Source organism: Sus scrofa, chromosome 2 (genome assembly GCF_054392235.1).
Source record: "Sus scrofa isolate SSC_HxYL_T2T_F1_AM1 chromosome 2, Sscrofa_HxYL_maternal_Yorkshire_Landrace_v2.0, whole genome shotgun sequence".
Lineage (NCBI taxonomy): Eukaryota > Metazoa > Chordata > Mammalia > Artiodactyla > Suidae > Sus > Sus scrofa.
In genome coordinates, this window is record NC_139384.1 from 155,776,562 (window position 1) to 155,801,484 (window position 24,923).

The window sequence follows — 24,923 nt, forward strand, 5'->3', positions numbered from 1 at the left end:
AGTCCAATTAAGCAACCAAATTGACAGTATTTGAAGAATGTTTACTTCAGGCCTAACAATATGCTTGGTCCTTTCCTTCGTTCTAGAGAATAGTCAGACATGGTAGGAATCTGATTAATTGGCCCTGAATGTGCAATGTGGAATGGGCTTGTATTAACGTATTAACAGGAAATACTGGCTGGGACTAGTGAAACACAACACCTGCTCTCTAGGCACATATTAGGAAATCGTATAAAACACAGAATAGGTACATATATTATAGTCATGCCTTATAAGCGAATGTTTTACCCATGAACTTGACTTCAAATAGGTAGTATTTCTTTTTATTTTGATTTTAATCACTGGTCTCCACTGCTGAATGAATAGTAGAAACTGGAATTTATAATTCCTGGAAAAAAAGGATGCCAATCTCACCTGACTTAAGAGAGGATAGTGAAGAAATATTAATAAGAAGCCTTTGGCATCTACTTAGGACAGAGTACACATTTGCTGGACTCAAGAGAATTAGGTCAGTTTTCTTTCTACTCATGTATTGTCTAGGAACTGGAGAACACGGTTGAGCTGAAACAACGTCACACCAGCTCATCAGTTCTCCAGTTAACTCCAATTATGTGAAATCATAGTGTTTTAAATCCAGTTTTTAAAGTTGCAATCTTGACTGTGGTTAATTCATGGGGCGTTTCAACACAGCCTTGTCACTGTGGGGCACAATGAACGGACGACAGATTTTAAGTGAAATGGGAAACGAAGGGGTTAGAAAAGATTCTCGAGGGCATCCAGTCCCACCCTTTACAGTAGCACATTATTTACTTCTTACTGTCGAGAGGAGGGAAAACTTTTGGTCCTATCATTAAATTGCGGAAATTGCTTTCACTGAGATAGACTAAAGAATATCTTTTTAAGAACTTTTGTCAAGTCTCCTTGGAGTCAACTCCAGACAATGTTGGAGGCCTTAAGAGTAAACATAATTACACTGATGTCAATAGAAACAAAAAAGAGTGATGATGATAAACAGCGTTTGGTTACAAACACTATGTCAGATCTTGCACATGATGGAAGCCAGGCGTGGCTCCTATCTGGGAGCATCTAATAAAATGTTATGAGTTCTGCTGCAAAGAGTTTAAGATTGATGGTACACTGTCAACCCTGGAGTTTTTCAAATGCTTTTTTGATTCTGCGTTGCAAAAATTCGAGCAAACATGTTTGTCTTTGGTTGTTTGTTTACTTGGAGTGTTGAACATGGCTGATATTTTTGCCATGTATAAAAGTGAGATGAAACCACTACCCAACTCAGTAAATTTTTTGGCTTTCAGTAGGAATGAATGAATACATTTATCATTGGATTTAAAGTCAAATTAAAACTTGAACAATTCCTGTGCAAACACTGTTCAGGTGAAGAGCCACTGCACAGACTGTGTACCTTCCACATTTTCTGGAAAACTCAGGCCCTAGACTGGTTGTCCCTTGTGCTATATTTGCTACAGCAAAAGGCGCAATTTCCCCCGCACAGCTCAGAGACCCCCATGGACATCCAACACAGGAGCCATGCGGAATGAGAAAGGCTTTGTGATCAGACTCATTTGGGGTTAGGGTCCGGTCGCTGGGTGACCTTCCTGAATCTTGTTTTCTTTATCTTAAAGTCACAACTTATGGAGTAGAGCTATCTAGATGCATTCAGATATGTGCTGGGCACCTGGTAAGTCACAAAGTGTTGGTGGTGAGTATGTAGGGACCTGGCTGAAGGCATACAGATGGGGTTTCTATTCTCAGGTCTGCTGCTTACTAGATTGTGCCCGTGAACTCATTAATTATGTTCTCTGAGCCTCAGTGTCCTCCTCTGGAAAAGGGGTCCCACGACAGTTACTCAAAAGTCCACGGTGAGGGCTGAATTGTATTAGGCGGAAAATGCGTGAAAAATACGTAAATACCATTTTGTGTGTCCCTGAAGTGGCTTGCCAAGGATTCAACCCAGATGTACTTTTTTGGTGATAGATTGACATACTAAAGATATGAGATTCTGGGTTGAGAATGTTCACAGCTCCCCGTAGCTTTCTCTTGCAAACACATGGGAAGAAGGCCACTGGGGAGACCTGACGGGGTGGGGAGCTCTTCGTTTCTGGGGCTCTTTCTTTTCTTCTTTGAGGGATGCCTGCAGGATGCTGGTGTTCGTCTGAGGCTTTAGCACCCGTGATAGCCCTTAACATTATGAACAAGTAAAACCAGAGACCAAGTGGCCCATTTTAATAGCTACAGTTTCCCAGATTCCATTCACCATTTCCCTCAAGCATCATCCTCCACGAATGACAAGAGAGACATTTAGGGACTTATTTTCTCTGTATATTTGGGGGCAATTCTTAAAGAAGGAAATGAGTGAGATTTAGTGATAAGCGTCTCTTTGTGGTCCCATGCTTCTACCTTCCCCAGGAATCACCCCATCTTGTGATTCATCAGAAAAGATAAATGATTAGCTTCAATATAGTCAGGGACCAGGCATTATAAAGCATCTTGTGGTCAAGTGACTGTGGCTCGACAAATTAACATGCTTTGGCTTCCAATCTCAGCTCTGCCACTTCCTAGCCTTTGACCTTGGGCCAACTGCCACTTAACCTCCTTAGCTTCAGTGTCCTAATCTGTAAAATGGGGTACCAGTAGCCATCTCCTGGGACTGTTTGCACATTCTCTGAGTGGATGCACTTATAGCACCTAAAACGGCTTGACATCAAGGTTAACTGTAATAGTTAGCTATGACCCCAAAGCCACCTCTCTCCAGACTTATGAAGTAAATGGTTGTTAAATGTTACCCTAAGAGGATTCTTGGAGTTTCCATTGTGGCTCAGTGGAAACGAATCTGATTAGCATTCATGAGGAAGCAGATTCGATCCCTGGTCTTGATCACGGGTTAACGATCCGGGGTTGCCGTGAGCTGTGGTGTAGGTTGGATCTGGCATGTCTGTAGCTGCGGTGTAGGCTGGAGGCTGCAGCTCCTGATTTGACCTCTAGCCTGGGAATCTTTATATGCTTTGGGTGTGTGGGAAAAAAAAGGATTCTTGAAACTTTGTAAGCTGATATTTTCAGTCCATCTTTCTTAAGAATGGCTGTCTGTTCTTGTGAAAATACCAGGAGCCATAGCTTCCTGTTATGCCTGGGCAGGAAAACAAAACTATACAAAACAAAACAGCAACCTCGTCATCACGCCCAAATACTGCCCTGGACAAATGTTTCCTAAAGGAGACTCAGCGCAGGGCGGAGCAGTAAGAAGCAAGGGTGTGCATTCAGGCAGAAACTCTGGCGTCCACCCCCTGCAGGACTGCACATGAAACTCTCTCAGGAGCCCCATCTGGTACTAATCAGCCCATTTCCTGCCTCTTGAGTGCTCGCGTACACTGCGAGTACTGTACAAATTTATGCTCACATAAACTGCGTGAATCTGCCTCTTTAAAAAAGACCTCTTTCTTCCTTACACCCCCATGGTGGTGGAGAGCAAAGACTTTGGAGTCAATTAGATCTGGGTTCAAACCCCTAACCATCTAGGTAACTTTGAATTTTGCTTTTCTCATTGGTGAAACAGGGTTCACAGGTGTCAAGGACTTAGTAGACGACTGACACATAATAAACACTCAATAAACATTAACTCTCTCCTGAGAGCCTGCTTCATAAACCATGGTGGTGGGCAGAGTAAGACAGGGTTGTAAGAGTGATTCTCTTTGGTCTGAAAAAGTTACTGTCAGAGAACCCCACCCCCACTATCCTTAGCTATGGCACCGAATTAGCATCTATGTAGGACAATGCAATTCTAAAACCCCAAAGCCACATGAACTCTCACAATCTCTTAATTTTTACAAAATAAGCTTAACTCTTACTTTTAGACAAAACCAAGGAAAACAACTCCAAGCAGTCCCTCTTGGTAAAAGAATGGAGGCATGGAGGTAAATGCTATTTACTACCAGCAAAAGGAACTTCAGTGAGACATCTTAAAACTTTTTCTGTCGGCAAAATGACTAAGTGAAATAGATGCCCTGATATTAGATTCCACAACTCTCTTTTATGTCCCTGCCAACACCCTGTTTTGTTTTGTTTTGTTTTGTTTTTTCCCTAAAATGGTTTCTTTCTAGGTGGTGGGAGAAAGTAATAAAGTTTTGGCGACAGCCTTTCCTTGCTGCTGAGAAATGTAGTGCTTTGGAAGAAGGCTGGTGACATTCTCTCATGGACGGACCTATGGTGCTTCCAAAATATTTAGAAGTCACATATGCGTAGAAAGGACATACAATGGGAATTTCAATCAGCGGTCCACTATGTCCTCATCCAGCCTCATTCTCATGGGTTCTTCACAGCCAGGCATGGGTGAGAGAGCCAGTTTTGTGAGTAGAGGTTGTCTGGGGATCATGGAAGCTCTGAGCTCCTGGAGATCTCAGAGTCATTAGATCTCACAGCCTCTAATCACTCCAAGGGTTTTAACACTTGGGGCATTACCGATTTCTTCGCAAGGCTGGGGGAAACTGTGAAATACCACCCAGATACACACATGTGGAAGCTCAGATACAATTCTGCGTGGGGTCCCAGGCGGGCTCGGTGATGCATCTCCAGACTTCTAAGTCACAGAGTCTGCAGACGAAGAACTCCTACCCAGAACCTGCACTTTACAAAGACCCACTCTGGCCCTTTTCTGGCTTTATTTTCACTAAGGGACAAAAGAGTCCCCAGAGCAGGACGATGTGCCTGCCTGGAGCCCAGGGTGTATGTCCATTTCTAGGCTACTTGTTGGTTACTTGGGACCCAACTTCTAGAGCCTGATGCAGGGCTCTTTCCAGAGTTATCCATCTTCAGTGTATACCGGGTCATAGAGTGCCTACTTCTCAGTGGCTGTTTTCTTTGTGACAGGTTAAGAGCCTGAATGCTTAGGATGGGTTCCACACACATAAGCATAGATCCCCTCACAGTACAGCATGAAGGCAGAAAGGAAGAGAGTGGGCTTTGGCCCTGGACCCTCCCTTTGCACTCTTGTCCTAGACCCAGAAAAAGGGGTGGTCCCTGCCTTTACACATGATCGACACTCCTCGTAGCTAATTCCTACTCAAACTTTAAGCCACAGCTTACATATTCTTTTTCCAGAGAGGCATTCCTGGCCCTCAGTCTTAATTCCCAGGTTAATTGTGAGCTTTCTATACTTCCCCTTCATAGCACTTATTTAAAGGTTAGTTGGGTAATTTTTTTCTTTGTATGGCCTCACCTGCGTATGGAAGTTCCCAGGCTAGGGGTTAAATCAAAGCTACAGCTGCCAGTCACAGCCACAGCAATGTGGGATCCGAGCTGCATCCGCGACCTACACCACAGCTTATGGCAATGCTGGATCCTTGACCCACTGAGCGAGGCCAGGGATCAAACCCGTATCCTCATGAATACTAGTCAGCTTCACTTCTGCTGAGCCACAGTGGGAACTCCCTCAAGTAATTTTTTTAAGTGTCTGTCTTATTTAAAAATCATTTGTGGTTGTTGGTGCAAGCTCAAGCTTGTTCACTGCTATATTCTCAGCACCTACCATGGTGCCTGGCACTTAGTCGAGCCTTATCAAATATTTGTAGAATGAATGAATACCACCTTTGGGACCTATATTCTCCATATTCCAAGAAAAAAATATCCCGTTCAAGTTTTTGACACGCACATTTCTTCTTCCTTAACCTCAAACGACCCATAAGCCAAAATGAAGATTCACTGGCTCTGTGATGCCAGGAACTAGATCATCTGGACCGTGGGGCTCTTGGGCCCTGGCTGTGGACTTTGGGGGGTGCAGTGCGCTGTCGGGGAAGTAGAGCAGACGTGTGCTCGAAAGTGCAACAATCCAAGAAAAGTCTAAGACTATCATGTCCTTTGACTGGTAATCACCAGCTAACGCCACGAGGCAATAATGACAGCAATCTACTATGTGCGTGCACCTAGAGGCAGCGCAAATCTGGCAAGAAGTGTGAATAACAAGCAGAGATTCTTCCTTGAATATTCCGCTCAAAATGACAGCCTGACCCCAGTAAAGTGAGTACTCTGAGGTCAACCCCTCATCCGCTGGGTTATCTCCCAAAGACACAGATCCCTTGTTCTAACTGGAGAAAGTCATTGTCCAAGAAAACAAGTATTGTCAGTGTAAGGAAACACTGCCTGGATGTTGTGGCACACATTAATTGGCAGTGTTAACACAGATTTCTAAAGCTATAGTATTAAGTTCAAAATTTTCTGCTGTGGAGTCACAGAGAGAAGGTGAACCACCAGAGTGAATCTGAGTGTATGAATCATTGCGGTTACTGCCTACTGGACATTCGCTCTGTGCCTGGGTCTATGCTGAGTGCCTCGTGTTCATTATCTCAAGTTTCACAAGACCCTGAGAGGTGAGTGTTATCCCATTTTACACATGAGGGAACAGAAGCTCTGATATTTTAGGTACTTTGTCCAGGGTCATAGCTACATTGTTAACCTATGTTTGTAGGACTCCAAAGCCTTGTTCTTAACTATTTTACATTCTGTCATCCAGCGCATTAAAACATCTTTATATAACAAAGAGAGAAGTCCCATGCCAGTCATAAGAACAGGAGAAAAGGGACAAATCCAAAGTGGGTACCTCCTCCTGGTTTGTTTCCACACCAGACATCAAGAGAGATCTCATTGCAACACTGCCTTGTCCAGCCTTCTTATGTCAACCTCAAGAGGCTAAGATTGTCCTCTATTATCTGTTGTTACATAAGAAACAATCCCCAAACACAGTGGCTTAAAACAACCATTTTATTTTGCTAATAGCTGTGTGGATCAGGAATTTGGGTAGGATTTGGTTGGGTAGTTTCTTTCAACTTTAAAAAAATTTTTTAAACTTTAATTTTTTTTGTCTTTTTCTCTTTTGTTCTTCTTTTAGGGCTGCACCCTTGGCATATGGAGGTTCCCAGGCTGGGGGTCTAATTGGAGCTGTAGCTGCCAGCCTATGCCAGAGCCACAGTAACACAGGATCTGAGCCACATCTGGGACCTACACCACAGCTCACGGCAACACTGGATCCTTAACCCACTGAGTGAGGCCAGGGATTGAACCTGCATCATAATGGATACTATTCAGGTTTGTTAACTGCTGAGCCACGATGGGAACTCCCTAATTTTTAATTTAAAAAAATTATTATAGTTGATTTACAACATTCTGTTAATTTCTGCTGTACAGCAAAGGGACCCAGTCATACATAAATATATATGTTCTTTTTCTCAAATCATCTTCCAACATGTTCTATCACAAGTGATTGGATATAGTATTCATTTTCTAAATAGATTTAATTTTTTTCCATCTTTACTGAGGTATAATTGACAAATAAAGATTATATATATTTAAGGTATAGAACATGATGATTTGATGTATGTATTTTGAAATGATATATGTATACATTTTGAAATGATAACCACAACCAAGCTAACTAACATATATCTCACATTGTTAGTATTTGTTTTCTTGTGTGATAAAAATCACTAAAAATTTATTCTCTTAGCAACTTTCAAACTTACAATATAGTATTATTAACTTAATCACCATGATGTACATTAAATACCTGGGACTTACTCATCTTATAACTGAAAGTTTATACCCTTTGACCAACATCTCCCCAATTCCTCCAGCTCCCGTCAATGACATCTACTCTCCACTTCTGTTAATTCAATGTTTTTAGATTCCACACATAAGTGATATCATATAATACTTGCCTTTCTACAACTAGCTTATATCACTTAGCATAATGATTTCCAAGTTGATCCATGTTGTTGCAATTGGTAGCATTTCCTTTTTAACGGCTGCATAATATTCCATGATGTATGTGTGAGGTTCTCTGTATATTTTCTTTTCTTCTTCTTCTTCTTCTTCTTCTTCTTCTTCTTTTTATTTCTTGGGCCACTCCCATGGCATATGGAGGTTCCCAGGCTAGGGGTCCAATCAGCTGTAGCCGCCAGCCTACGCCAGAGCCATAGCAATGCAGGATCCAAGCCGTGTCTGCAAACTATACCACGGCTCATGGCAACGCAGGATCCTTAACCCACTGAGCAAGGCCAGGGATTGAACCTGCAACCTCATGGTTCCTAGTTGGACTCATTAACCACTGAGCCACAACAGGAACTCCCTTATTTTTTCTTTTTATGGCCACACCTGCAGCATATTTATGTTCCTGGACCAGGGGTCGAACTGGAGCTGTAACTGTGGCCTACATCACAGCCACAATAACATCAGATCTGAGCTGCATCTGTGACCTACACTGCAGCTTGTGGTAATGATGGATCCTTAACCCACTGAGCAAGGCCAGGATGGAACCCACATCTTCACAGAGACGACGTTGTGTCCTTAACCTGAGGAGCCACAACAGGAACTTCTTACGCACATTTTCTTTACACATTTATCTATTGACAGACATAGTAGGAAATCCTACTATGAATAATGCAGTAATGAACTTATCAGTGAGGATATCTCTTTGAAATAATGATTCACTTCCTTTGGATATAAAACCAGGTGTGGTATTACTGGATAACATAGTAGTTCTATTTTAAGCAAATGTCATGCTGTTTTTCATTGTGGCTGCACCAGTTTACATTCCCACCAAGAGCATTCAAGGGTTCTCTTCGCTCCACATCCTCACCAAAACTTGTTATTGCTTCTCTTTTTGATAATAGCCATTCTAATGGTGTGAGGTAATACTTCATTGCGGTTTTTATTTATATTTTCCTGATGATTAGTGATGTTGAAAGCACCTTTTCATATACCTATTGGCCAGCTGTGTCTTCTTTGGAAAAAAATATCTATTCAGATCCTTTGCCATCTTTAAATTTTTTTTTTTTTTTTTTTTTTTTTTTTTTTTTTTTTTACTGTAGTGCTGTATGAGTTAGTTATATGTTTTGGATATTAACCCCTTCTCAGATATGTTGTTGGCAAATATTTTCTCCTAGGTTGACATTTCATTCTGTTGGCTGTGTCTTTTGCTGAACAGAAAATTTTTAATTTGATGTAATCCCACCTACTTGTTTTTGCTTTTGTTGTCTGTGCTTGTGGTGTCATATCTAATTGCCAAATCCAATGTCAAGGAGTGTTTCCCTATTTTCTTCTGGGAGTTTCAGTTAGGGTAGCTGTGTATGGAAGAGCCACTTATGAGGTGGGTCTTGACTCACATGAGTGGGTCACCACGCTCCTTTGTGTCTCTACCTCTCTTCACATGTTTAATTGTGTTTTCTTATTGTCCCAGCCTTTTCCATGTGACTTGGGCCTCTAACCACACAGCAGTCTTAAAATAGGTAGATTTATCACATGATGTCAATCTCTCCTAGAAGCACTGCTCCAAGAGCAAGGGTTTCAAGAGACCTGGAAGGAAGCTGCAAGACATCATGGAACTTCTCCTTGTTAGCACCAGAATGTTGCTCCTGCTGCACTTTGTCGGTCAAAAAAAAAAAAAAAAAAAAAAAAAACCTGCTGAAGCTAGCTAGATTCAAAGGGTTGGGGAGTAATGGATTTCACCTTCAGATGGTGGAATGGCCTAGGAACATGAGTATGAGAATGGATTGATGGTGGTATCTGTGAGACAGGTTACCATAGACTGTCTTCTAAGACAATATCCACCTTATCTGATCCCACACAAATAAATATTACGACTTCTTCATTTTCCTTTCTGAGGGCAGCTTAGAAGAATGACCTCTTGGTGGAAATCCTAAGAGACAGATAACATTTCACAATCATTTGATACATGTCAGCCCCTGTGTGACTTAACCCAGTCCTTACAACCACTCCTGAGGTTGGTCTGATCAGTCCAATATTACAGATGAGTAAATGAGACTCAGAGAAGTTAAACAATTTACTCAATGGCACATAGTAAATGGAGACTCTGAGATTTGAACTCAGGTTTGTACCCTGAGTACACAAATCAGGTAAGAGTTTGTGTGGAAGGTGAGATAAGGCTGGTGTTAGATTAATTGGCAGGCAAATTTGAGTAAGTGAGCAGGATGGAGGAAAAAAGGCAACAGCATGAATGTAGGTAGATAAGTGGGGACTTGCCTGTTGGATCATCAAAAAGTTTGAGGACTAGAATTGGACAGATTGGCAGGAGACATTTTCTGGTGGTCCTGAGAGCCAGGCAGAGGAGTCTGATCCATGGAGACAGGAGTCAGGCAGCCCATTTACTCCAGAGGAAGTCCTCAGGCTCAACTTAAGACCTCAGCTGACAGCTTTTCTTTTCTCTTAACAAAGTTTGCTTGAACTACCTCAATTCCAAGCTATAATTCACATTAACAGTGGAAGAAAGGTTCACACAAATCAATGAGTAGGTCAAACAACGGCCCCATTTCCACTCCAGAGAAGGATTCCCTTGTGTGAGTTGAAAAAAACAAAACAAAACAAAACAAAACTGTGTTCCTCCTTTTCTCAGAATTGACAATATTTGGGAGAGGAAAGGGAGTTGTTAACTGGTGAGGCAATTTCTAAATCAATACTTCAACTTTGACCCAACTGTGAGATCTTCTAAGTCAGTATCTTAGGTAAACATTTGGTCAGCTGAGCTTGTGTAAAAGTCCAAGATGAAGCAGGCTTGATGACTGTGCAGTATAAAGTTTCACACCTTTAGTAAAGGGCTGTGGTTAGGAAGACTGGCTTCAGAGCCAGGCTGACCTGGGTTTGTGTCTAGCTCCACCACTTACTAGCTGGGTAACTTTGGAGGAACCACTTACCTCTTGGAGCCTTCCTTGACATATAAAAACTGGAAGAGGCATGATATCTATAGGAGGCAGTGAGGATCTAATGATTTGATGCACAGGGCCTGGCTTATAGAAAATGCTCAATGCCTATTAGTTATCCAGACTGGGTCCTAGATTGACAGATGTTTGGCCTCACTTCAGAATCTAGTGCATGCTCCACCGCTTAAGGCTGGGAATGGGAGTCCTGCAGCAGATGCCAGCATTGTAGTCAGGAGACTCAGAGCTGTCTGAAAACTCAGTCTCCTCATGGACCAGAAATGTGGGTAGGGAGGAGGTTAAGTCAACATCTTCCCCTGTACTGCATTAACATAATGATGGAAGGCATAACAGTACCTTCCTCATGGGGCTACTTGGAAGGTTAAATTATATAAATCATACAACAATGCTAGGTACAGATACTACTGTCACATAGTAAGCCATTTCCATGTATCATCTATTATTATTATGCATTCAAATATTCCTTGAATGGCTTCTGTATGGCAAACACTATTCCTGGAGCTTCTTCAGGATAGACAGACCAGTGCATAGCAAATTGACTCCTGGCAGACATGCAAGACTTGCTAACTGCCATTCGGCACCTGGATAAAAGTATTGACAAGACCCACACTGTCCGTACCATGGTCAAGGCAAACCCAGTGAGTGGGCTGTTTCTGAATAACTATGTCAACATCTAAGCTTCCAGGGGCCACTCCAAGCCAGAGAGGATGTTAACTACTCGCCACATCCGATACGTGACATGGTCAGAGGAACAATCTCACTGAGGCTGAGGGAAAAAGCAAAATGATGAAGCCAGGTCAACGGAGCCAGATGTTATGTAAAAGACAAGTTAAGAAGTGAGGGTGTATAGGAAGCAAAACACACACGAGTCAGGTCAGAACGAAGGCCATGGTCAATGTGGATATTTGAGGATGACTTTTTTTTTTTTTGTCTTTTGTCATTTCTAGGGCCACACTCTCGGCATATGGAGGTTCCTGGGCTAGGGGGTCTAATTGGAGCTGTAGCTGCCAGCCCACACCAGAGCCACAGCAACGTGGGATCTGAGCTGCATCTGCAACCTACACCACAGCTCACAACAACGCCAGATCCTCAACTCACTGAGTGAGGCCAGGGATCGAACCCACAACCTCATGGCTCCTAGTCAGATTCATTCACCACTGAGCCACGACGGGAACTCCTTGAGGATGACTTTTATGTGATAATGGCAGTATTGTGCAAGAGTGGGCCTTTTGCTTTGAAGTGATGGGGTAGGACCAGACTCAAAATGATATTTATACTTCTCCATAATGTTTGGGCCTCACATTTTTTGGGATGAGGTTAAAGTTCAAGGCTTGGAGATTGTAAAAAAAAGAAGTTTCAAGAAGTGACCAAGCTGTTTTTATTCTCAATTGCTTCTGTAGAACAATAAGAAGCTAAACCTACTGACCTTGAAAGCACAGGAGTGGTTAGACATGATTTATGCTAAGAAGCAATTCATATGGCATTGGGTGAATTAATTTAGATGTTAATCTCAGGTGTGTGGGTTTTTTGGACTGACTCAAGCACTTTATTTGCTGACAGAAACTGTAAATGGGCTAATGAGGTCAATATCTTGCATGACAACAAGGCTGTGTAAGATTAGTATGACTGGTCTGCTTTCCTGCACCTGACTCTGTTGGTTATCCATATTAAACACTAAATGGAAAAGGTGGAAATGAATGACTTTGAAATGACCTTTGAAATGATCTTAAGTGCTTTTTGTAAGAAAGCAAAGAAAGGAGTCTTACTTCAGAGGCATTACTAATATGATGAAAATGAAGGCTTTACCTTGAGTTGACTGGGGAAAACCAGGGCCAGATTGTTAATCAAGCACTGATAGGATTAAGTAAGAAGGTCCATTAACCTTCAAGCCAATCACTGCAGAGAAAAGAAAACTCGAAACCAGGTGCCTGGCATGAGGCAGACAAACCTACCATTTTGTTGTCTAAGCTTTTGGCTTGTCAACTGCTTAAGGTCAGCCCCTTCCTATCTGAGAAAATGTACAGGACATAATATGCTGCTCCCTCCCCTCCCCCACCCCAAACCCCTCTGGCTTTATTTACCATCTTACTTAGTCTTGATTCCTTCATCCATCATTATAATAACTCCCTTACAAGTCCACTTAGCTTGACTGTCCATCATTCCCTTCTCCATCTTCTGCTGGAAAAACATCAGCCCAGACATACATCATCTGCCTTCTTTAGGATTATAGATGAGCAGATTTATGTTACCAGATAAATTCACAAAAGGAGTTATTTTCACTTTAATTCACGTTATACCTCCGTGAGGTACTCAGTGCAGTCCAGCAATTCCACTGTTTCTCCAGTAGGTTGCATTCACATTTGCTCAGAAGACTCTTTCATGCCTTATGCTCTCTCCTCATATTTCCCACCTTCTTTCCTCCACTGATGATGAGGGTCGCTCATGCTGCACTGAGAAATTAGAAGTCGCCAGGGAAATCCTCCTCATCTTTCAACAATCAAGGACCAAACCCATCTATACTTGCAACCTTGAATTCTTTTTTTTTTTTTCATGATCAAGTTGGATCTATCCCAGGTTCACAAAATGGTTCAACACGTGCAAATCAATCAATGTGATACACCACATCAACAAAAAGGAAAGACAAAAACCACATGAGCATCTCAGTAGAAGCAGAAAAAAACATTTTACAAAATTCAACATCCATTCATGACAAAAACCCTCATTAAAGTGGGCATAGAGGGGATATACCTCAACACAACAAAGGGTATTTATTTAGGGGTATGGGGTTAGCAGATACAAACTACCACACATAAATTAGATAAGCAACAAGGATTCGTTGCATAGCACAGAGAAATATATTCAGTATCTTGTAGTAATATATAATGAATATAATCTGCAAAAAAAAACCCGAATCAATATGCTGTACACCTGAAACTAAAACAATATTATAAATCGACTATACTTCAATTGAAAAAGATGCTTAATTTGCCAAAACTTAAGAAATGCTTATAAAAGTAAGATATTATTTTTAAATTATGAAATTGTTTTAAAAGTTTGACCAGACATAGTTAATTCTACTAAGAAGTCCTAGAAAACAGGTTATTTTCTATACTGTTCTTACAACCTTGAATTCTTTCCAATCACAAGGAGGGTTGAGACCTTCTTCCTCTAAAAGTCAGCCTCTCCACTGTGCTCCAGATTCCACCATGAGTCTCCCTCTTTCCTTTGTCCTAGTTCATGTCCCTTAGCAAAAAAAAAAAAAAAAAAAAATCCAATATTTCCCACCAATAATCAACAAATAACAAAACCAAAACTTTTCCTTAACCGCACATATTTTTCTAGACACAGCCCCAGTTTCTCTGTTTCCTTTTATATTAAACTTATCAGAAGAATTGTTTACTTAAGCTGAGCCCACTTTCTAAACTTGAACTCACTCATTTATTAACAAGCCGGCTTCTTCCCACTTACTCCGCGGAAACTGCTCTTGTCAAGATCTCCAGCAGCTTCCATTTTGCCAAAGCAGCGTCCTCCTCTTAGTGCTCTCTAGGCAGCATTCTGAGCATCAGTCTCTGCTTTTGAAAACACTATCTCCTCTACAACTCGAAAACAGTCACATGGAAAAGGTACATAGGGCCAGGTTTGGGGAGGGAAGACAACAGCTCAGGATGAGCCAAATGGAAGAGATGAGACCCAAGGGCAGAGCTTCCATGCTCTCTCAAGGCATGCCAGCCTCCTAGAAAGTCCATTTGTTCACCAACCCAGAAGCTCACCAAACCTTACGGCATGAGAGTTTTTGTCAAAGTTTCATTATATAGGCATGACTGATCAAATCATTAAACACTGGTGATTGAACTCAAATTTACCCTCTCTCCTCCTTCCCTCAGGTCAAGGTATGAGGCTGAATATTCCATCCCTCTAATCACCTGCTTGGTCTTTCTGCTGACCAGCTGCTATCTTGAAGCTATCCAGGGGTCCTGCCTTTAATTACCTTGTTAGCATAAATTCAGGTATGGTCAGAAATGGGACTGTTATGAATTACAGAATATTCCTACCACTCAGGATATTCCAGAAGCTCTGTGCCAGAAACCACAGACAAAGACCAAACATGTATGATTTCTTTCTACTGCAGTAGCAAAACACTTTTGGAACATTCATAAAATATATTGAAGACTGGAAGAAATAACTTCTGGAACAGATAATATAAGATTGGAGTTTTAACCTACAGTCAAGATGAGAGTACAGATGTTTCTAGATATTTTGATGTATGCTATTTGCTAGATTAGTTTTCAATAATAAACACCATGAAGAAGTGCCTTTTTCGGGTATGTCACTAAATTAAAAATAACTAAAGATATATATTTTTAGAGTAAACAACTTCGATAATTAAAACAATGTTTTATGAAGAAAATATTTAAGTGTATTCACTAATAGAGTGGCTCCTCCGAACAGAAATTTTTTACAAAGTTTCTGGGATAAATGTTACATAGAGAATACAAAGTTGATTCATTCGCTGAATCACTGATAAGTAAGCTAATACAGTCAAGAAGTCAAATGCAGGCATTCCTGCCACGGCACAGTGGATTAAGAATCCTATTGCAGTGGCTCAGTTTGCTGCAGAGGTTTGGGTTCAATCTCCAGCCTGGCATAGTGGGTTAAAGATCTAGTGTTGCCTTAGCTGTGCCAAGGCATGGATTCAATCCCCAGCCTGGGAACGTCTATATGCTGAAGGTGCAGCCATAACAAGAAAAAAATAATAATTTCAAAAAGTCAAATTTAGGGAGTTCCTGTGGTAGCTCAGTGGAAATGAACCTGACTAGTATCCATGAGGATGCAAGTTTGATCCCTGGCCTCACTCAGTGGGTTGAGGATCCAGTGTTGCCATGAGCTGTGGTGTAGATCACAGACGCGGCTCAGATCCCAAGTTGCTGTGGCTCTGGCATAGGCTGGCAGCTCCCTCTAGCCTGGGAACCTCCATATGCTGTAGGTGCCACCCTAAAAAGACAAAAAAAAAAGTCAAATTCACAAAAACATAAATGGCCACACTGATGCGATTAATTTTTAAAGTTAAATTTAAAAACTTTAAAAAAAGACGTTTAAATTATAGTAGACTCTACATCTACTTTTTTGTAATTTATTTATATATATATATTTTTTCTTCTACTGTACAGCATGGCAACCCCGTTACACTTACATGTATACATTCTTTTTTCTTCACATTACATATTCCATCATAAGTGACCAGACAGAGTTCCCAGTGCTACACAGCAGGATCCCATTGCTAATCCATCCCAGAGGCAACATTCTGCATCTATTTACCCCAAGCTCCCAATCCCTCCCACTCCCTCCCCTTCCCCCTTGGCAATCACGAGTCTATTCTCCAAGTCCATGATTTTCTTTTCTGTGGAAAGGTTCATTTGTGCTGTATATTAGATTCCAGATATAAGTGATATCATATGGTATTTGTCTTTCTCTTTCTGACTTACTTCACTCAGGATGAGAGTCTCTAGTTCCATCCATGTTGCTGCAAATGGCATTATTTGGTTCTTTTCTATGGCTGAGTAGTATTCCATTATGTATATATACCACTTCTTCCTAATCCAATCATCTGTCCATGGACATTTGGGTTGTTTCCATGTCAAGGCTATTGCGAATAGTGCTGCAATGAACATGTGGGTGCATGCATCTTTTTCAAGGAAAGTATTGTCTGGATATATGCCCAAGAGTGGGATTGTTGGGTCATATGGTAGTTGTATGTATAGACTTCAAATGTACCTCCACACTCTTTTACATAGTGGTTGTACCAGCTTACATTCCCACCAACAGAGCAGGAGGGTTCCCTTTTCTCCACACTCCCTCCAGCATTTGTTATTTTTGGACTTATTAATGATGGCCATTCTGACTGGTGTGAGGTGGTACTTCATGGTAGTTTTGATTTGCATTTCTCTAATAATCAGGGATGTTGAGCATTGTTTCAAGGGCTTACTGGCCATCTATATCTCTTCCTTGGAGAAATGTCCATTCAGGTATTTTGCCCATTTTTCCATTGGGTTGTTGGCTTTTTTGCTGTTGAGTTGTATAAGTTGCTTGTATATCCTAGAGATTAAGTCCTTGTCAGTTGCATCATTTGAAACTATTTTCTCCCATTCTGTAAGTTGTCTTTTTGTTTTCTTTTGGGTTTCCTTTGCTGTGCAAAAGCTTTTCAGGTTGATGAGGTCCCATTTGTTTATTTTTGCTTTTATTTCTGTTGCTTTGGGAGACTGACCTGAGAAAACATTTGTAAGGTTGATGTCAGATAATGTTTTGCCTATGTCCTCTTCCAGGAGTTTGATGGTGTCTTGTCTTACATTTAAGTTTTTCAGCCACTTTGAGATTATTTTCATGCATGGTGTGAGGGTGTGTTCCAGTTTCATTGATTTGCATGCAGCTGTCCAGGTTTCCCAGCAATGCCTGCTGAAAAGACTGTCTTTTTCCCATTTTATGTTCTTGCCTCCTTTGTCCAAGATTAATTGACCGAAGGTATCTGGGTTTATTTCTGGGTTCTCTACTCTGTTCCTTTGGTTGTCTGTTTTGGTACCAGTACCACACTGTCTTGATTACTGTGGCTTTGTAATATTGCCTGAAGTCTGGGAGAGAGATGCCTCCTGCTTGGTTTTTGTTCCTCAGGATTGCTTTGGCAATTCTGCATCTTTTATGGTTTCATATAAATTTTTGGATTGTTTGTTGTGGTTCTGTGAAAAATGTCCTGGGTAATTTGATAGGTATTGCATCGAATCTGTAGATTACTTTGGGGAGTATGGCCATTTTTACAACATTAATTTTTCCAACCCAGGAGCGTGGGATATCTTTCCATTTCTTTACATCTTCTTGAATTTCCTTGATTAATGTTTCATAGTTCACAGCATCTAAGTCTTTTTGCCTCCTTGGTCAGGTGTATTCCCAGGTATTTGATTTTTGGGGGGGTGCAATTTTGAAAGGTATTGTATTTCTGTCCTTTTATAATATTTCATTGTTAGTATACAGAAATGCGACTGATTTCTGAATGCTAATCTTATATCCTGCCACTTTGCTGCATTTGTTGATCAGTTCAAGTAGTTTTTGGGTTGAGTCCTTAGGGTTTTCTATATACAGTATCCTGTCATCTGCATACAGTGACAGTTTTACCTGTTCTCTTCCTATTTGGATGTCTTTTATTTCTTTTGTTTGACTGCTTTGGCTAGGACTTCCTATACTATGTTGAGTAACAGTGGTGAGAGTGGGCATCCTTGTCTTGTTCCAGATTTTAGTGGGAAGGCTTTCAGCTTTTCTCCATTGATTATTACATTTGCTGTGGGTTTGTCATTCTATAATGCCTCCATCACCCTAATTCCAAGAGCAGACAAAGATACCACCAAAAAAGAAAACTATCGACCAATATCTTTGATGAATTTAGATACAAAAATTCTCAGCAAAATTTTATCCAACCGAATCCAACAACATATCAAAAAGATCGTACACCACGACCAGGTGGGATTCATCCCAGGTTCACAAGGATGCGCAAACATAGACAAATCAATCAACGTCATACACCACATTAACAAAAGAAAAGTCAAAAACCACATTATTATCTCAATAGATGCAGAAAAAGCATTTGACAAAGTCCAACATCCCTTCATGATAAAAACTCTTATCAAAGGGGGTATAGAAAGAATATTCCTTAACATATAGCTACTTTTGTAAAAGCAGACTTTTATTTTTTAAAAAAAGTCTTGTTTTAGATAGGGCCTTCGGAAAGCAGATATTTGGAAATATTTCCAGTTTTCTGATTCTATAAACATGATCATGTGCCAAGTATAAAAATGCTCATATCTGCATACTTAAAAAATTAGAAGCAAGATGTTTTTTTCCTATTGCTGTACAGCAAATTACCAGAAATTCAGCAGCTTAAAACAACACACATGTATTTGTAATTTCAGTTTCGCTGGGTCAAGAGTATGGGCACTGTTTAGGATTTACTGCCCAGCCTTTCACAAGCTGCAGTTATAGGCTTCACTGTGTTTCATCTAGAGGTTCAGGAAACCACTTCCAAGTTCATTCAGGTTGCTGGCAGAATTCACTTCCTTAGGACGGTATGACTGAGGATCCAAGCTCTTTGCTGGCTGCTAGCTGGAGACTGCCTACAGGTTCTGGAAGCTGCCCACAGGACCTAATGGTCAGCACAGCCCTACTATGTGGGCTTCTCCAGCATGTCCACTCATTTCCTCCAGACCACAGGAGAGTCTCTCATTGCAGTCTGCTAAGCCAGAGTCCAATAGAACTGAACATAATTGTGAGTGTGGCATCTAATCACTCTTGTCATAGTCTATTGGCAGGAAGCCAGTCACAAGTCATGCCCCTACTCAAGGGAGGGGGTTCCACCAAGGCAGAGACTTTAGGAGGCAGAGCCGTGAAGTTCATCTTAGGGCCTGATACCCAGAACTTTCCAGTCACTTTGCAAATCTTCAAATAAAGTTTCAGTGAGTTTGACTCCATTTATTAAAAACACGGGCTTATCAGACACAATCTAGAATAGATTTATAAGGAGATCCTGCTGAATAGCATTGAGAACTATGTCTAGATACTCATGTCGCAACAGAAGAAAGGGTGGGGGAAAAAACTGTAACTGCAATGTATACATCTAAGGATGACCTGACCCCCTTGCTGTACAGTGGGAAAATAAAAAAAATAAAAAAAAATAAAATAAAAAAAAATAAAAACACAAGAATGCAACAAAAAGAACCACTGACTGACATTGGGGAACTGGAAACTTACATGTGAAATTACTGTGAAGACCTTTGCATAACTGGTGGATGAGATGAAAAATTAGTATGATTTCAAGCACAACCAACAAGGCACTTCTTTAATGTAAACCTATTTATCTTTGGGAGATATCATTTTTTTTTTCAGCTTTGACAGCCATTAAAACCAATAATCAAAATAAACTGCATATAGTGACAGATTTTGAGTTGCTGAATTAAAAAGTATTACAAATGTTAAAATGAGACTTTCAAATAGAATGAGGCTTATTTTACCACATTGGGTTTACTAATAACAGTCATGTGAGTGAGATAAAATTTTAGAATTAACACTAAGTGAAAAATTTTAAAATATGCCTATTAGGAAAAAAAAGTGAATATACATCCCAACATGTATTCATTTCTTTAGAAATTGCACACATGTTATAGACATGAATATTCTAAAATACACAAAAGCACATGTATACATTCTTTTTTTCTCACATTATCATGCTCCATCATAAGGTCATGTTCAATGAACAAATAAAATACACAAGAGTACAAATCAACGGATACAGATTAAAAAACAAAGATGTGTTTCATGTATTTACAATGTAATCTACGCATACAAATTCTAAAGAAATATACTTGCATGTGTTGAGATGCATGTTCGCATCTTCCCTAAGAGCCAAGACCATAAGACGAGCTTGGAGGCCACTGCTTTCACTCTGTCCTGTCCAGTATAGCAGCCAATAGCCCCACATGACTACTAAACCTTGTAAAGAGGCTCATCCAAGATTTCTCATGATGAGCAAAAAATTAAAATCTTATTTGATTTATATTCATGACATTACAATGACAATATTTTGAATATACTGGGTTAAATAAAATATATCCTCGAAATTAATTTAACCTGTTTCTTTCTGTTTTTTAATTAAAATTACATACATGGTTCACATTAGCTGTCAGATAGCACTGCCCTAGAGGACTACAGAGAGTTAGGACAAAGAGAAGGCTGGTTAGTTGTGTTTCCTGGACTGAGCAACAATGGGATTAATCTAAGTGACTTGGGGGTTAAGTGCTGGTCTCACCTGAAATTATTTTCTATGCTTCATGCTCTTGTAGCTAATTTTTTCCCTCATTTATCAGTCGTGGTTAGGGTGACATTTTAATATCATTAATGGCTGAAGGTGATTCTAAAAAATGAACTGATTGTACCTTTAGACTGTACCCTCTGCTTTGCTTGCCATTGCCAGATGAACTGATACTACTTCTTCTGCTGACACAGCAGTTTAGACTTGGATTTTAGGATTAACAGCTAAGCACTTTCAGGGAAATATCCCAATGGCATGTGTACACTGGTAGAAATGTACCCACATCAAGGTAGCATAGTGGGTTCTCTTCATTAACTATTAATAAAATTGTGCCAAATACAGAGCAAAGTAATAGGTAAATTTCACCAAATACTTGAGGTGTACTTTTTTAAAACTTGCCTTATAATTAGTTTACATGAAACCATTACATTAAATAGTCCTATCTAATTTCTGATAATTTCCTTTGCAAACATGCTAAGAAACGTACAACCTTCACTTTTATTCCCCAAATTTCAGAAAGTATCCTCTAGCACCTCTTGCAGTAATCATCTCTTTTTTGGCAAGTGGACCTTCCAAGATCAGGGATCGAACCTGGGCCACAGTAGTAACAGTGCTGGATCCTCAACATGCTGAGCCATCGAGGAACCAGATGAAAGGGAAAAGTTTCAGAAGGAAAATTCTCCTTGATTGGTCTCTCCTTACAGGTATTTTCCTTGCAACCGGACTCCCTAGCAGCTGCTATTCAACTCCAGGAGATTGCAAAAGTGTTCTCTGGAGGAGTTATACTAAGGTCTGGCTGTTGAAAGTCTGCCTTATGTTGATCCAGTGCCTACTTTCCAGTACTTTCAATTATTCGTGTTAACTCTTCCCCTGAGGTGTACAGAACACACCCTTCCTTCCACAGTTAATTCTAGTATTTCTTCTAAATATTCTCTTCTCCATGTTACTCAGTGTCTCTAAGTATTCCTCTTAGTCATTAAATAGATATTTATTGGGAGTTTCTGCTGTGGCTTAGCAGTAATGAACCTGACCAATAACCATGAGGATGCAGGTTTGATCCCTGTCCTCACTCAATGGGTTAAGGATCCGGTGTTGCTGTAAGCTGTAGTGTAAGTTGCAGATGCAGCTTGGATTCTGCATGGGCTGTGGAGTAGGCTGGTAGCCTTAGCTCTGATTTGACTCCTAGCCTGGGAACTTCCATATGCTGCCGGTGCAGCCCTAAAAGAAAAAAAAAAGTATATGTATATATACATATATATCTATATATCTATATATATATATCTATATATCTCAAATGCTGTTATTAGTCTACTAAGGGATGTCTTAACAAAATACCAGAGACTGTATATCTTGAACACCAGAATTAATTTCCTCACAGTTCTAGAGGCTGGAAGTCCAAGATCAAGGTGCTGACAGGGTTGGTATCTCCTGAGGCCTCTCCTCCTGGCTCACAGATCACTTCCTGCTTGCTGAATCCTCACCTGGCCTTTCTTTTTAATCTATGTTCCTCTTCTTTTCTTCTTTTTTTTTTAGGGCCACAGCATATGGAAGTTCCCAGGCTAGGGGTCAAATATGAGCTGCAGCTGCCAGCCTACACCACAGCCACAGCAATGCTAGATCCGAGCTATGTCTGTGGCCTAGACCATAGCTCATGGCAACAATGGATCCTTAACCCAATGAGCAAAGACAGGTATCAAACCCATATCCTCATGGGTACTAGTCAGATTCTTAACCTACTGAGCCACAACAGGAACTCCCTGACCTCATTTAATCTTAATTATCTCCTTAAAGGCTATATGATCAAATATAGTCACAATGGGGATGACACTTTAACATATGAATTGGGGTGAATACCATTAAATTTATGAGATGCTTATACAAAACAGCGGAAAATAAAACCCTGGTACTAGGGACAAATGACATGATTTCCAATCTTTAAAAAATATACCTTCAAGGAATATGGTGGCTAGAACATAATCCAAGGCCAGATTATCATGGGACCTCATCATATGGAAGGAATTATCTCCTCTCTCTATTTGGAATTTAAGGTCCTATTTACTTAGCCCAAGATGACATTCACTTCTATGATCTGCAGATCTGTTTACATAAAGGAGAGCCCAGCTGTATGCATTCCTCTAAAACCATTGTTATCCTTGTTGGTGTTTGTGGAACTCTTCTGTTTCCAGGTTAGATTAAAAGCTGGATGGAACAGAAGGTATGGACTTCTTATTCTTTGTATGCCTGCAATGTGACCAATACTGTGGTCTGCGCACAAGGAATGGTGTTGGCTGGCTTCATGGACATGTGATTTGAGCACTGGGTTTAAGGCTCTGCTGTGGCCATCTTGACTTTTTGAATAAGGGGCATCACATTTTCATTTTTCACTGGACCCCACAAATTCTGAGACTAACTTTATAAAAGGAAACATTTATGTGAGGTTAACTGAACTTGAACTCAGAAGACCCGGGTTCTTTGGCAGGTTCTGCCACTAATTAGCTAAAGGCAAAGACTGATGCTCATTTATCTCCTTACCTGAAAGGCCCTCTCTTCTGACTCAAAAGCTATGTGACCCTGCTTGAGCGAAATGTTTCCATAGAGGACATCTACTGGTTTTGCCTGCCAAGTATCTGACTCCTTAATTTTCTTCCAGAACTGTTCCTTCTCATATTCTGGCCAGGTGATGACAAGCACCTAGCTCCCAACCCCTGCTCCAGAGCAACCTTGTGGCTTAGACCTGGCCAATCAGCGTGGTTTATCACCCTGGAACTTGAGCAGCAATGGGCACATGGCCCAATTAGGCCAATGGAATTTTATCATAGGACTTTTGTGGATTCTGGGGAGCTGGTTCTCTCCTCTGGCACTGCTGAGAGGACAAGGTGGGCCTGGAGATGCTGTTCATCACCTTGTTTCCAAGAAGAAAAGCCTTTTGAGTACAGATCCAACACTGAGGAAGTTTAACTGAGTGATGAGGAGAGTGACAGTAAGCCCTAAGGACATGATGTGAGCCTCTGGGAGAGCAGCTGTGCCTGCAACATGGACATATTCACCATGAGAGCCACGTCAGGCCTTGAGCCTACTGATTTGGGTGTCTTTCCCTTGCAATAATGGAGATTTTCAACCACTACATCCCAGGCCCACAGTAGGGCACTACCATGTAACAGATACTAAAGAAATGAATGCAAGAGTGCTTTGTCATCGAAGTCACTACAAGGTGTAAAGCCAAGAGCTGCAAGATGAAGGAATTCTGACAATATGGGAATGATTTTCTTTCTCTATAGATCTATTTCAGGGCCTGAGAGGTCACTAAGAACCAGAAAACACAGCTCAATGGAAAATCACTAGGCCAAGAACCCCTTTTTAACGAGCGCCGAATTATCCTGACTGAGCTAATGAAAGCAAAATCTATGACAAAATTTCAGGAAATAGCTTCTGAGGCTCACGGTCCCTTTTACATCTGGGAATGTGAGTCTATGTCCTACCTGCTAAACCTATTCTTGTGCAATACATAACGGGCAACGTAGTAGTCTTCGCTAAGTAAATGATCAGCTAGAGGAAGACAGAGACGGTCTGCTTACACCCTCCTACTGGGTAATCATGGAGGTAGAAAGGTAATGAAGTAGCTTGACAAAATTATTTATCTTCTAAAATACTATTATTTCTTTGAAATTGCACTGTGTTAACGTATTTCTTTCTTTGGAGAAGTAGGTCTGCAAAGTTTCCTTTGGGGCAAGAGCCGGCAGCTTTCCCCGTCATCCCCTGTGGGTGATGGTACAAAGGGGAAGAGAGTAGCGTCTGTTTCAATATGAAGGAAACAGGGTAACAGCTACAGCCATATAGCAACAGACAAAGACATCTCAGAAGGAACTCTTTGTCCTCAGAGACATTCAAACTGAGGATGTGTGATCTCTGAACACAGCACTGGGGAAGGGGAGTAGGTAGCTGACGACCCGTGAGGTCTCACATTCTGCAAATCTTGGGAGAAGTCACAGGAATTTTTTTTCTTTTTAGGGCCACAACCGTGGCATATGCAAATTCCCAGGCTAGGGATCAAATCAGAGCTACAGCGGCTGTCCTACACCACAGCCACAGCAACACAGGATCCAAGCCAGGTGTGCCACCTACACCACAGCTCACAGCAATATCAGATCCTTAACCCACTGAGTGAGGCCGGGGATCAAACTCATGTCCTCATGGATCCTAGTCGGGCTCATTACCACTGAGTCACAGTGGGAACTCCAGGAAGTTAGGATTTTTTAATTTTTAAAATTTTGGATAGTTGATACACAAGGTTCATATTAGTTTCAGGTACATAGCATAGTGATTAAGTTATATATATATTCTTTTTC

At 40.8% G+C, this 24,923-nt stretch overlaps 1 long non-coding RNA gene across 7 annotated transcripts in view; it reads right to left on the bottom strand.

The window, feature by feature from the left end:
* LOC110259527 (uncharacterized) overlaps positions 1-24,923 on the bottom strand; it is a 384,785-nt gene that overhangs the window by 97,978 nt on the left and 261,884 nt on the right. The window lies entirely within an intron of this gene.